The 12361-nt window shown below is 40.1% G+C and overlaps 1 pseudogene; it reads left to right on the top strand.

The window, feature by feature from the left end:
- The first annotated feature begins 4084 nt into the window (after positions 1-4084).
- LOC116705905 (inactive peptidyl-prolyl cis-trans isomerase FKBP6-like) lies at positions 4085-10321 on the top strand (annotated as a pseudogene).
- Positions 10322-12361: the final 2040 nt, after the last annotated feature.

Genomic DNA, 12361 nt, shown 5'->3' on the forward strand with positions numbered 1-12361 from the left:
GACGTCCGCCTCCTCGCTCCCCCGTCTCTCCTCCCCCCGTTTCGCAATAAACCGGTTCTTTGTGAGCCGAGCTATTGAGTCTGCCCTTCGTCTTGTAACATCTATTTTGCTATGAGCTGTAAAAAGATGTATAAATGTAGTGTTCTAATTTCCTCATTTATGTAGCTTGTAATTATGAGAATATGATTGCTGTCTGTTTTGCATTACTGATTAATCGACATTACCGTACATGACAAATCGTACTTTAAATACACCCATACATTTGTACAGGAGCAAGCGTAGAAGCCTGAATTATTTTGTAATCTAATGCAACACAAAACCTCCTTTTGTTTTCATTTTTAGGAGAATAGTGGAATATGTGGCTCAGCAGACTGTGTTTTTTGCAAGCTTCAGACAATAACAGAAGTAGCAGTTTGAGTTTGATCAGTTTTTTCTAGCCACTGCTAATTAGGGTGCCTTCTAGGATAAGGGGTGACTATGGGGGAGAAAACAACAGTGTTTGCTTCTTCATGAACATTTACCGTGGATCAGAAAGGGGAAGTGCCATACGGGGAAGAAGTGTCCATAACCAGCGGATAGAGAGGCTTTGGGGAGATCTTTGGCGGGGAATGACAAATGTGTTGATAGAGAAATTATTTTTATAGTCTTTTATTTCTTATTTCTCTGCAGTAGTGTCTTAAAATATTATGACTTTCATTTATAGCTTTCATGATTATTATATATTCATATCTTGATTTTCATATGAACCTATATGCTTACTATATTTTATAATCTCATATGCACATTTAACAATACTGCGTTTCTTTCAAGCTGTGTCTGTGTTTTCTTTAGTCGCTGCTGTTACAGAGATAACCAGTGTCTTAGATTCAAGGTCCTTTAAAGTACACGTTGTTCTCTTAGCGTAGGCATAAACCAGATAACCAAGATGTCATCATTGTATCAAAAACTATGTTTCAATAAAGCAAGGGAACTGCAGAGAAATCCCCGGAGTTCTCGAAAGGTCATGCTGCAGATAGGTGGCTATTCTGATTCTCCCCTCTTGCAATTGTCTTTTAACTACACATTTGCCGTCTGCGGTCTCTTTCTTGCTTGATCGTGTTTATTTAGTAAGTTAAAGTGTTATGAACCTGACATGTGTACCACCAGCTTTTCTCCTTCCTGAAAGTGAAGGAATGATTAACTGTACAAAGAGCTGCACTTGCTTGCACTATGTTTACCTGCCACGATTAACCGGGACCTGGATCTTTTCAGGCACACATGGAACACCGTGGCTTGCGCACTGTTGCCACCATACACCATATCAGATATTTATCCGAGGATGTCTTCAAAGGCAACGCAACCACTCACAGCCATGGCAGAGATTTTTTGGATCCGACACTGCTCAACAAGGTGTTACCTGCTGCAATTCCTGCTCTGAACTGGCACGTAGTTATAGCAGTTCCTGCTAACCAATTCAGTCCAGACCATGAACAGATGCAACAACTCCAATGTGGATTTCTGGCAGGACCTATTGGTAGTCTAGCCATAGATACACTCCAAATGTAATTGACATTTTGAACCATAATTTTATGTTCAAGTCTACTGCTACCCTACAATTCAGGAAAATATTGTACTTTTTACCTCATACATAAATCTGAAAGTTTCAGTTACTTTAAAACATTAAGATTGTTTTGAACCTTTTCAGTTTTTAAAATGTGTTTATATTTATGCAATAGCTAAACACACTGCAAAACTCAAGGCCTTGCTTCCTGATTTGCAGCCCCGTTCTCATAGTTTAAAATAACTCACGTTGGCTGCTACTGGACAGGCTGCATGTAACCCGCTGTGGGCCGCTTGCTTGGTCCTCCGGCAATGTGTGCAGGATTAGCATGGCAGCATTAGCCTAATATCTAATGTCACAACTCAAATGTGACATTTAAGGTCCTTAATGCTCTTCTTTTTTTTTTTTTTTTTTTTAAGTTTGAAAGGTTTCACTCTGTATTTATATTTTCGCTAAGTAAATAAAAAATAAAAAAAAAACCACTTGAAGGATGATGATTTTAAGTTTGACATTACTATGCTTCTTTTTTAGGAGATTGTTTTATTATTCAGAAACACATTTTTGTAACACCACAGACATCTTTATGCACTGGCTTTGCTTATTAATGGTACAAATAAAAATTTGTCATGAACATATCTCTGTGGGGTGAAAAAGCGCAGCTTGACTTAGTGTGGTCTGCTCATCGCGGCTTAAATCGGTTTGCCGAGCCAGGATGAACAGGTGAAGCTATGTCAAAGCCAGGTTGTAGACAGCCAGGATAGTGCACGTTCACAGGCTTTCTCAGATAGACCCGGTATCGATCACAGATTGACTGATGTAGAATTGAGAAGACGCATGCGCCGAATGTTTCACCACAATGAGCGCAGCATGCTATGGAAAGTAAGAGGGAGATATGTAAAAAGGGAAAATTTGGCTCAAACGGAGAGAAAAAAGCCAACATGCGAACCGACTGAATGGTATGGATGTAAAAATATCTACTTAGGCTCTAGTCCACTCCACATTTTTACAAAGTTGTAGGCTACACTGTGTTTTAATTGCTTTAAATTGCTAGTTTCATGTTTCTATTTTTTATGTGATAAATGTGCTGGTTTTACTGTAAAGTGTCTTTGACTAGCATACCATGTAAAGCGCTCTATAAATAAATTAGTATTATTTAGCCTTTGCCTTAAAAGTGAGCAGAGGGAACTAATGTCCTCGGGAATGGACCCTACGGACTTTAGGCTTAATTTCAAACCCTTATTCACAACGCGAGAACTTGTTTTCAACCACATGCACACATCTCTATAGCTATATCTAATTCTTTGTACAATAATGTTCATACAGAACAATCAGAAAAGAGACAACAACTAGAAAAAGAAGTAAGTGACTTCAATGCACGCTGTGAGCATATGGAAAACATATTCATGGTTTATCTTCTACAAGTGACCGCACCAAATAAAAAGATTAAGAACCGTTGTGGTGTTCCTGTGTGATGAATGAAAATACACTACATACTTCTGATATAGGCACGTTATGTCCAGGGTGTGAGACTAATTGAGAAGGTTTTAAAACCAAAGTAAGCTATAATAAAAAACATTAGGCCTACTTATTAGGATTTATGTTATAACACAAACTGTCCTTTATTAGAGAAGACAAGCGACAAGAAAATGAAGCAAATTATTGGTCTCTGACCAGTAGGCACAGTTAATATCATTGGGAATATCGCTACATTAATATCCTCACACTTATCTCCGAGCGCGTCCTGTATAAACCTGAAGCGGAGACCATGGCCGCTGCGCTGCTCATCTCTACTTTTACAGAGAGAGTGGACACTGACGCGCTCGCAGTCTGCCGGTAGGCACCGGCCACCGGCAGCGCCCACCGCCGCAGCTACCGGCCAGCGCCACCGGGCACGGCCACCGGCCGCGCTACCGGCCAGCGGCCACCGGGCGCGCCAGGCCAGACAGCCTCGACACACTACCGTCCCACCGGAAGTCCCACTCCGCATCTGGGTGCAACTGCAACCATTCCTAACCATCTAAACAACTGTGGTATGTGTTTAAATCAAACTCGCGACTACAATATGACAAGTAGGCTAATGCATTTAATAAAAATGAAGCAGAACCCATGCATAAGCAACGGAATAACTGTTAAACACGTTTATTTCGGATCAAACGGCAGCTGATTTGACACTGAGACTGCAGGATTAATTTTAGCCTGGCTGTTAGCCTGCTCTGGACCAAGCAGCCGCAAAGAAATAATCTCCATGGTTACTTGGCTGGGCTTCATTCAATCTGGTTTCGTGCAACCGAGTCCAAGCTAAATTCATCCAGGATAATTTGAATATCCCGGCTTAATCCCTTGTCCTCGTTTCGTGCAACCAACAGTTGAGTCGGATTTGTTAAGCCTAACCCCGCCTTCTGCGGCAGCGCCTATTGCTTTATTGAGTGACCCAAACCTGAGCGCCTAAACAAAGTAAGAAATACTTTTACTCTTAATTAAGCCACTTGTTAGCGACAGTTAAAAGCACTGCTTAACGGTCGCGTTAACTTACCTACCACCTACATGTCAGGAAACGGGCTAGTCTCCACGTATCCGAGGTTACTAGGCGCTGAAGAGCGACTGGGGCGGAGCACTCCGGTAAGTTACGCGTTGAAAGGTTAGCATGGCTAGCTAATTAGCTAGCGTTAGCTAACTAAGTGCTAGCTAACGTTAGCTGCAAGACTGTTGACTGACTAGCTTGCTAAGTGGTGACGTTTATGTTGAAGCACAGAAAATCCTTTTAAATTCACAATATTGCAGATCTGCAAACGTAGTTCAGTTGCGGTCATTTGTTACGTTATTCAGCATTGGTCTTTTCTAAAGTTTAAAAAATATATATTATAGATCTTTAGGAAATGTGACACTTGTCACCATTTATTAACGCAAATTGAGGCTAAAGTGTGATCATAGCAGTTTAAGCTAAGCATGTAGCTATTATTATATTGTATTATAACATTAAATAGATTAATTCAGTGTGACTAGCGTTCATAAACATTATCTCCTCGATCTTAAATGATTCGAAAGTTGAAATCATTTAAAGATAACACTGTTATCAGGGTTACCCAGACATTTGAAAATAAAAATAATTTTTTAACCTAATATTCCATGTTGCACAGCAGCACAACAAAACAAATTGCCAACTAAAGCAAAAGTCAGAGCTGACAAAAGAATACAATGCTGGTTGCCTTCTTATATTGCATCATAGCAGTTTCCTCATCAGATTTCTCGAACTACTGTCGATTTTTTTATTTATTTCAAAGCCGTTCAGTAGAATGAAGTCTAACTTCTTGCCACTTAGAGTCCATTTGATCAGCTTCGCCAGCAGATGAATGATGTCTTGGGAGATGAAGGATCCTGAAAGGTGGTCCAACCCGGAGAGGGTCCATCTGTGCCCCAAAATGCTTCAGTATTGAGTATTTACAAGTGTAATTCTTAAAAAAACCTGCATAGTTGCCAAAAGATGTTGTCCTGCAGTAACTAATCCTCATTCTCCTTCTTCCATAGTCCTTACTGTTCCTGGAATTTCTGACCTGCCTTTTGAAACACCACAACACACGCAAGTACCCCAAATGATGAAGTTAGGGAGAGGTCATGACTCTTAGTGCATATTCAATAGAAGTTTTCTCTTTTGTTTAAAAAAACAAAACAAAAATCACAGTTTTGAAATGATCATGCAAACAGATGTGACGCTGGCTGGACTAGAGCTTGGTCTGTTGACCATGAAGAAAGGAGAGTTCTCCCGTTTCCTCTTACAGCCCCAGTATGCATATGGGGACATGGGTTCCTCCGTTAATTCCCGCTGCTGCAGTGGTTCTGTATGAGGTGCAGATCCTCGATTTCCTCGACTCGGGACAAGTGGACGACTTCATCGCAATGAGTCCGGTGAAGGCTTCAGGTGTCCTGTTGTGTGTCACAGTCTGAGAATACTGACAGGTCAGAAATGACATAAGACATTGTTCTTCACTTGACAGCAAATGCATGATAATGGCATCTAATTAAAGGAGATTGAATTATAGTTTCATCCACTTATTTCATCCACTTAAATGCATAAATTCACATTAGTGCACTTACGTACATGCTAGTCTGGCTAGTCCACACAGCACTAGGTATGGGAGAGAATTTGCTCTGGTTTATTGGCATTTCTTTAAACCAATCACAATTTTCACAACGGTGCCTCTGCAAAATAGCCTCATGAAGGAACGTTGTTTAGTCGTGCAACAGAAAACTCAGATTGGACAGATAGCCTAGCTAGCTGTCTGGATTTACCCTGCAGAGATCTGAGGAGCAGTTAACCATAGTCCTCGAAATCGACCAGAGGTTAGAATGCCAACCAAAGAAAGCGGAAGGTGAGGGGCACCGGCCAAAAATGAGGACATCTGGAGGATTTTCCGGACCAATCCCCTACATGAATCGTCGTCGAATAGACTATGCACAGTGCAGTCTTCCTATGATTATGCACCTTGAAACTTTGCATTATGGCCTCTATTGCTTTTTTTTTTCAATTATATTTTTTTATAGCCAAAATAAGACAGAATGAGGTAGAAAAATGTCCTTTCCATTGCTTGTTACCTTCTCTTATCTGTCTTCAGGAGGACAGAACACACGTTCCTCTGTCCCGCTCTTCGAAGTTGTCAACACACTACGCAGCTTTGCAACCGTTGTTTCAAGCAGAGCCGTTATGACAACGCCAAAGATCGCTATAAACAGGTAGATCATGAAAAGTGCATAAAGAACAACGTCCTAGTTACAGGTATTTGTTGCCTTCATTTTACTGTAATAGTAAAAATGAAAAATGTATTTTGTAATGGGTTCTGTGCTTGGCCCCCAGGCAACAAAGCTGCTGGGGAACAGGGAAACACAGAGCGGTGCAGAGGTGGAGGGGATCAAGACAGCACTGCTTCCTCTCTATCTAAACTTTCTCTCACGGAGCTCCGTCTGGGACTGCCCTCACAAAGCCCTGAAATATGGCAACAAAGCCTTGGAGATAGACTCTGCCAACACAAAGGCTCTTTTCCGCTGCGGGCAGGTCAGATGGCGCTTTTCGTTTTGTGTCCCAAATCATCAGATAAAAAGCCTCACAGGCTTTTGGAGGTCTTGTGCTTGATATTAATGTTTTGAAGTCACTAGGAAGGTTAAAAATAAGGATGGTAGGGATGGTGACGGCACAGGCAGAACAGACGCAATAGATGTTCAATCCCTGGAGAATTGTATCATATATTGTTTAATGTTGCATAAGAACTAGTAATTTTTTGTAAACAGTTTTTTTTACTTTAAACACGTGTGAGCCACAGATGCCACTAGGGATCCATGTGCAGCCTGTCCCCCACCTTCGTTGTTAATTGCATACTCTCTAGATACAATTCCATTATTCAGACTGATGTCATCTCTGTCAGGCATATCTGGAGCTGCATGAGTACGAGAGCGCCGGGTTGCCTCATACTGCTCAAGCAAAGAAGCCCTTTGACTGTGACATTACAACCTACTAGGAAAGTGGCAATGTAAGATACTGTTGTTGACCCATTCAGAAGAATGAATGAATTAGAATGAATTGTGTTGTCAAGGCGGTACGGCTCAGTTGTAGTAATGTTAAAATGACGATGCTACCCTTGACTTGATTCCATGTTTCAGATGCTATAAAGACAGCTTGGACAAACAGAGACTTGTACTCCAAGATGTTCAGAGACTTAAGGGGCAAGTAAAGATGATGAAGAAGGTAAGAAATCCTGTATCTGCTAGCAGTCCCTCCAGGATCTCGCATGTCGCAATTGCACCAATTTACGCAAATTCAACCAATCACCGTGACTTTGGTGCAACTTGCAAATTGACCAAAAATAAGAGTTTTTTGCAACTTAAACCAATCTCAGCAGTCCCACTTGTCAGACTTTGTACAGTATGTGACTCTGAGAGCCAATACCAAGCGGGCGTAAGAACGGGTTGACTTTACACGTACGTGGCCATATTCATTTCCTTGTTTAACGAGACGTGTGTGTCTTAAACATCTCACATTTACCAACAAAACGTACAGCGAAAGACAAAACCTGTCGACCATCCGCCAACCTGTCTACGTTTTAATGTCATGTACGCTGTAACGCTTTTTTTTTCACTCTGAAGCCACTGAAATCTAAAGATCTAACACTCAAGATCAACAAGCCACAGACATGTTAAATTTTGTCTTTAATCCACCGGCCATTTTTATAGTATACCAACATTTGCAGCATCTTGAGGTCCTAGGAAAACTCAGCCTATAGTAGTTTTTATTCCCTCAGAACAAGTTTCCTTTTTATTTTTATAGAACTATACAAAAATTATAGGCATTTTGGGCCACAACAATCTCAAGGCTGCAAAATCTTGGAGGGACTGGTTAGAGGTCGTCATAATAATAATAAATTTAATTTTATATAGTGCTTTTCATGAACTCAACACCTAGTTAACCTAGTCACAACAATTACTTTTGCCTGCTTTCACACTACAGCTCCCATGATTCTTAGCAAAAGGGCACATCAAATATCACAATATTTTGAACCAAATACCTCAATGTTGATATTGACATTGACTCTCTTTGACTCCCGCAAGGAATTGAATTTTTCAGCAGCATTTAACAGCTTACAAAAAAGGTAGAAAAATACAGTATAGAGAAGAAACATATAAAAATAACAATAAAACCTTAGCTATGAAAAGACCTTTAGCATAAATGATCAGTTAGAGCCGTTAGTGTCCAGGTACCAGTGGGGCTCGAAAGTTTGGGCACCCCTGGTAAGAATTTGTACTAATGTGCATAAAGAAGCCAAGAAAGATGGAAAAATCTCACAGGCATCAAATGACAGATTAGACATTTGTATATATGTCACTAAAAGTTAGATTTATTTCCATCATTTACACTTTCAAATAACAAAACAATGAATGGCGTCGCTAAAGTTTGGGCACCTGTAGAGTTAATACCTTGTACTGCTCCCTTTGGTAAGTTCACAGCTTGAAACGCTTCTTGTACCAGCCAAGAGTCTTTAATTCTTTTGTTTGAGTGTCTTCGCCCATTCTTCCTTCAAAAGAGTCTTCCAGTTCTTTGAGGTTTTGGGCTGTCTGTCACGCACTGCTCTTTTAAGGTCATCCATAGATTTTCAATTATGTTGAGGTCAGGAGATTGTGAAGGCCATGGCAAAACCTTCAATTTACGCCTCTTGATGTAACCACCGGGATTTTAGGTGTTTAGGATCATTATCCATTTGTAGAAGCCACCCTCCTTTACTTCAGCTTTTTCACAGATGGCACCAAGTTAGCATCCAAATTTCTAAAATTTATTGAATCCATTTTCCTTCTACTCGGAAATATTCCATGTGCCACTGGCTGCAATACAACCCCAAAGCATGATTAATCCCCCCCTGCTCAACAGTTGGTCAGAGGTTCTTTTCATTAAATTCTGTGCCCTTTCTTCTCCAAATGTACCTAGCTCATTCCGGCCAAAAAGTTCTTTTTAACCTCATCGGTCCACAGACCTTGTTTCCACAATGCATCAGGCTTGTCTAGATGTTCATTTGCAAACTTCAACGCTGATTTATGTGGTGAGGAGTAGATGAGGTTTTCTTCTGATGACTCTTCCATGAAGACCATATCTGTGCTAGTATCTCTTTATAGTGGAATGGGGTAGCACAACTCCTGTCTCCAGGTCTGTCTGGATGGGATTGTGCAGTAAAACGTGGGTTTGGACTGCTTTTCTCACAATCCTGCGAGCTTTTCTGTCTGATATTTTCCTGGTCTTCCAGATCTTGCTTAACTTCCACTGTTCCTATGACGACCATTTCTTAATTACATTCCGAACAGAGGATATTGCATCTGAAAACGCTTTGCTATCTTCTTGTAGCCTTCTCCTGCTTTGTGAGACGTCAGCTATTTCAGTTTCACTTTCTTAGAAGAACCCATGGTGGATTGTTGGGGCAAGGTCAGATGAGTCTGGGCATTTAAAACCTTAAGAATGACATCACCTGGTCTTCCAGACAATGATTGAGAACATCCATGACACTGTCAGGTCTTAGCTTTCCAAAGGACCGGTCATGCTATAAACTCTGCAGGGTGCCCAAACTTTTGCAGATGCCATTTTTTTGTTTCTGTTATTTTGAAAGGGTAAATAATTGAAATAAAATCTAACTTTTTGGGACATCTTTTCTTGGCTTCTTATTAATAACAATTTTTTTTCCTGGGGTGCCCAGACTTTCGAGCCCCACTGTTGTATTTGAGTAATTATTAATTACTTAATTGCACAGGAATATTGAATATTGTAGGGTTGACACTGGTGCTTTTACAAAAAAATTGCAACACATGAGATTTGTTTTATAAATAAACACCAGTATTTGGTAAAGGCAACTAACATCTAATAGTAGTATATCTAATAATAGTCATCGCTCTACTGTAATGCAGCCTTTAAACCAGGAAAAGATAACAGTTGTGTCTATAAGGATATTACAACATCCAAGATTTAAGACAATATCTAGCCTTTTATGTCGATATAGTGCCCAGCCCTAGGTGAAATATCATTAGACCAATAGTTTTTTCGTGCCAACATTACATTTGTTTTATGAAGACAATAACGGTGCTTACATTTTACTGCCCGGTTAACTTGACTTAATTTACCGTGGGCGTAAACACGTATCATGTTTAGCTTTTCAGAGAGACTGATCTTATGACAAAATGTTTGTGGTTGCAGATGATAGTGTAAAGAACCAACCTCCAGATCACAGCCCATTTCACTGCACTGCACAGCACTCAGCAACTTTTTTGTGTTTTTGCATATGTTGTGGAAAAGGAATATTGTTGTACATGCAATGTTGATTTCTTTTAAAATAGTTCTGTAGAATTCTTCAGATTCCGTTTGTTATTAATGTAGCTCCACATTTTGTTTTTTGGTGAGGATATGTATAAGTTGCTTTCACCTGAGTACCTAAAGGCTGGTAAAACATTTGCTGGGGTATTAAATATTTGCATGGGTTTGATCACTTTGGTGATAATGATAAAAATAAATAAGGTTTTTCACGGCTAAGCTATCTTGTTTTTTTTTTTTTTAGAACAATTGGAAATGCATGTTTTTCGTGATAATTTCTTTATACGTTTATCATGCGGCCTTATTACTCACTTCTTTTTGTGCTGCTTGTGAGATTGGGCTTGCAGCATGGCAAAAACTAGAACAACAGAGCAAAGTGTGACCACTACCTGGATCAGTTGCATTTTGATTCAAGGGCTACTAGTCGTATGTAGTAAAAAACACCAGGGGCAGCTTGATCAATCTCTGCCTCCAGAACAGCAACCTGCTCATTCAATAAAATGATATTTAAAAATGTGTAACACTTGAGTCAAAAATATTAGACAAGCTTGGCAAAAAATACTTAAAAATACGACTAATATGTATGGCATTTGACCATTATAATCTAAAAAGGTGTCAGTATGAACCTGCTTGAAGATGTTCTTAAATTGGGGCCCGGCCCATGTCTTCATTGGGAGTTTTCCAGAGCACCATTAGTAGCCACAACCTGTTGCCTTTTTGACAGCCTGATGAAGCTATTTTTTCACTGCCCTTATTAACTGCCCTCATCAATGCACCACATGCTGCTGTTGCGTGAGCAGACTATTTGGCACAGTGCAACGACGGGTAAGAGTAGGAGGGAAGTGAAAGGTTTATAGAGATTGGGCAGACCGAGTAGTAGTGGGGGGTAAAGTGACGGGGGACAGAAGTGTAGAGGGGCAGATGGAGGAGTAGAAAAATCTATTGACCTCTTGGGTAATCCAATTTTCCAGTGTGTGTGTGTTTTACATTATCTCCAGCATATGGCCGGTAGTCAGACTGGACGCAAGACACAGGCGGACACTATGGTCCCAGACTTACCTGCTACCTCGTCTCAGGTGAGGACGAGAGACACACATTTATGTTGCAGTTTAAGTGCAAGTGTTTGGATTCTTAGAAGAAACATTAGTAGCTTACATTTTCCACAACACCTGAAATTTTGGAGTTTAAAAATTAAAACTTAATTGAGTCATTTTTATGTATGTTTGAGACCCGGCTGGTTCCAAAATAAGGTGCATAATATAAGCAAATGCAGCATGTTGACAATCAAAACACTTAAGGTGATGTTTTCCAGTTTTTTTATGTACTTTACTCCATTTACCTGTCAGCTGGAGTTACAGATTTTTGCAATACTACCTTTAGCTGTATGATAAAAGTTAAATTATGATACATGTCAATATTTAAACAGCCTCTGAAATTATTCAAATTAGATCCTTTGCATGTATCACATTGATATTTAAAACTGAGAGGGCCCATTCTTCACAATAGAAGTGCCTGGATGATTAAGTACATTTTACTGCTGATGCACTAATAGTAACAATGTCGTGTTTCATATTGTAGTGTTACTATGAAATATACAAAAAAAAAGTCGGAATGCACGTTTGAAGTTGGTTTCACTTAATGAAGAGATGCATTATGTTAAGATTTGTTGACAGAAAATGTGTGCTTTGTTAGTTAGTTATGGAAACACCCTCCAAAAAGTCTTACTTTTAATAGCCTCCAATATTGGAATTGCACCAGGAAGTAGTCAGTGCCCCCCTGAGCAGCAGGGGGCGTCACCACCTATAAAGCGTTGCCCTTGTGGTTTCAGCCAATCCCTGTGCTGGGATGTGTCTGTAATCCACCTCTGTCTGCCTCCCGCAATAAACCTGTTCTTTGTGAGCCGAGCTATTGAGTCTGCCCTTCTGTCTTGTAACATCCTATTTTGCTATTGAGCTGTAAAAAGATGTTATAAATGTAGGTGTCTAATTTCC

Source organism: Etheostoma spectabile, chromosome 18 (assembly GCF_008692095.1).
Source record: "Etheostoma spectabile isolate EspeVRDwgs_2016 chromosome 18, UIUC_Espe_1.0, whole genome shotgun sequence".
In the NCBI taxonomy this organism is placed as follows: domain Eukaryota; kingdom Metazoa; phylum Chordata; class Actinopteri; order Perciformes; family Percidae; genus Etheostoma; species Etheostoma spectabile.